Source organism: Pinus tabuliformis, chromosome 1_2 (genome assembly GCF_031772625.1).
Source record: "Pinus tabuliformis cultivar Carrire ecotype Pingquan chromosome 1_2, CPIR1, whole genome shotgun sequence".
Lineage (NCBI taxonomy): Eukaryota > Viridiplantae > Streptophyta > Pinopsida > Pinales > Pinaceae > Pinus > Pinus tabuliformis.
Genome location: NC_142298.1, coordinates 884,530,472 through 884,533,579, shown reverse-complemented (window position 1 = coordinate 884,533,579; position 3,108 = coordinate 884,530,472).

Sequence of the window (3,108 nt, the reverse complement as noted above, 5' to 3'; positions counted from 1 at the left end):
TTGGCCTTTCACAAGGAAAGACCATCCCCAAGTGGAGCCACTGTTAGCTACCTATACCAATAGGTTTCATATTTCATGATTGGCAGGGGAAATTCCAAATATGTCGGACTTTGCAGGTTGCAATGCTCCATATTTGCTACAGATGGTCAAGGAAGTGTGCATCAGACTGTCCTAGTCTAAAGGGCCACTGCTGTGTTCTAAATTTTGTAAGTAATTCTCTTTGGTTTTGAGGCATGTCTAACTTCCTATTTTCCCCCTTTTTACTTTCATTACTAACATCCCTTCACCTGTTGTGTTCATGAAAGAATTCAAGGTATTATGTTGGTTCTTATTCCCTTAAAAGCCACATTTCTTGTCTAAAATTCTTTTCATTTTGATCTACTCCCTAAGCTAAGTTATCTTCAAATGCACTTAATGACATCACTCCTCATTCACTTTCCTCACTCACATTAACCCCTAACTTCTATTATCTAAATCCCCTAAACTGCCCTTTCCCTACTATTATAACACCATGGTGTATAAACCCCAAGCATTGTATAAATACCCCTCCCCTTGGCATTATAGCCATATGTTCACAGTCAGGGATTAAATTGGCACCAGGCCAGTCTAAGAACGCTAAGCCTAATCCCTCTTCCCCCCTTCAGAAGTTACCCTAGCCATTTGACCCCTTCATATGCGAAAAACCTTCAAAAAACCCATTTGTCTCCCTAAGCCGCTTCATTTTTGCAAAAACACTTAAAAAACCCACTTTTTCCATTTACCCAAAGTCTGAGCGCCATGCGCATTTTCGCAAAAAACATATGAAAAACCCAATTTTTCATATTAACCAAAGTCTGGGCGCTGCATGAGTTTTTATAAAAATATATTGAAAAACCATGGAGATCCGCCATTTGCCAAAGTTCTCCGCCAGGCGCGCATCCCAAAACAAATATTATTTTAACCCCGCCTGCGTCCGTATCATCCTCCCACTTCAACGATCCGTCGACCGTCCGATCGGGTGCCTTTGATCCGACGGCCCACATGGATATCAGACCGGCCCCGACGTCCCGACGTTACCTTCCGATATCTGTCAGAGGGTGATGTCAGGCCTCAGCCACGCGTCACCCCCACAGCGTATCGGAGGCACCCCTAACATTACCGCTTCCGTATGGAAGGCGGTGCGATATAATACCGTCGCGGTTTCCGGTTTTTGCCAACCCGCCCTGCAAACGTCACTGCCACCTCAGCACCACCTCAGCGCCCCGTCCGCTACTGCTCTGATCTGTCCGCCACATCATCCGTCCGTACCCCGGGCCCACTAGTGACGTCATGCTGACGTCATCATGGGAACGCACCAAAAGGTCAATTTTGCCCGAATTTTCGTGTTTTAGGCGCTTCTGCCTATGTTAATGCAGGAGGCCCTGTTTTGTTATGCCCGCGCACTGCTGGAATGAGGATGTCTTCGAACCATTCTCGGATCGCCAGGCACATGATGCAACCATTAGGCTCTGCTCTTCAGCGCTCAGGTCGCCCGATTCGCTCCAAAGTCAAAGATCCCTGACAGAATTGAAACCGCCGTGATCAGATATTTTGTAAACAATAACTATTTGTAATCACTGTTTTTAGAGTCGGTAGGAGAAGTTATTAAGGAAGTGACTCATCCTTCAGATATTTTCAGATATTTTAGGATATTTTGTAAACAGTTTTGTATATATATGCCCCTGTTTAGTTTAGTTGGGGTTGTTGGACGATGTTTGTTCCAGAAGAGACCCGCACTGTGTAACTGTTATTTTTCTCTGTAATCAAAGATAGCTGAAGGCTTTGGAGAATGGACTGTCGGGTGTGCTCCCTCTGGTTATGAAGAAATGAATGTGGGATTTCATGTGCTGTGTATGAGCAAATAAGTGTTTCTCATCTCTGTATTTCAGTTTCATACATGCTCAGGTTACAGAACAAAAGATTAGTCTAGAATTTGCTTAAAGCACTCTATGCTCAGCTTCTGTAGCTTTCTTGATGTTTTCCTCTTGAATTAGACATAAATATGAATTCCTGTTATGGCTCATGTTTGCTCTATTTCACATATGACTGTCTCCTGTCTGAGAATTCTTAATTGCCCCAGGCAGACTTCATTCATCTTCCCTCTGCTAAGATGTTTGAGAGATTCTTCATTGCCTCTCATGCCTTGGCATTCACTCCACCCTTTTGCCTTGAAGATTTGTTCCATATGCAGCTATCTTGCCCCTCATTCCTCTTGCAACCAGTAAAACGCATCAGCAGCCCTTCTCTTTGACTCCATGCCCAATGGTTTGAGACTGACCAGTTTATATTGTGCCTCTCTGCCTGAAAGCATCATCTTCCCAACCAAACATAATCAAAACCCCCTGGACCCAATAACTAGCCTAATATCATATTCAAACATAGCTAAATCAGATAGAGAGAGCCCTCTCTGACTGCAGGTGGGCTAGAGCCTGCAGTCCAAAGTTGGTTAGTGGTTACCTCGGCCGTATCCTTTCCGGAGCTTAAGGACAACCTGAGTGTTAACATAATGGCGACCCCGCTGGGGACTCTTAAAATATGAAAAGATTGACCAAATCAAATGCATATGAAAGGATTGCCGAGCCATTGGCCTCTCTAGCTCGTTAAAGGGACTGGAAGTGCTACCCCTCCTTTAAATCCTAATCTTTTTGGACCTGAGGGATTATTACACAAAAATATCGAGCGCTTGTTTTTTTCGGCTCGATAAAATTACCAAAAATTCATCCCTTTTGTATTATTTTATACTTTTTTGGAGTTTCCTTTACGTCCCTTTTTATACTCTCTAAAATTGAAAAGGACCGAGTTATCTTTGTCGTTAAACTCGTTAAAACCGAATAGTGACAAACTTCTCCATAACAGACAAGAACAAGTTTCACTATTGCTTAGCTCGTTAAAACATAGCGATGGGTTTGCCCGAAGGGAAAATTATAGAACAAGCATATGTTATCCTTCTCAAGCTTGACAAAAATAAAGAGGTGCTGGTCAACAATGACTGGGGAAAAATTGGGAAGAAAACTTGAAGAAACTTTGTTGGTAGCAAGTCGCTCTTGAACATGACACTTTCACTCCGCATCCGAGTCGGGTTGGGTTGTT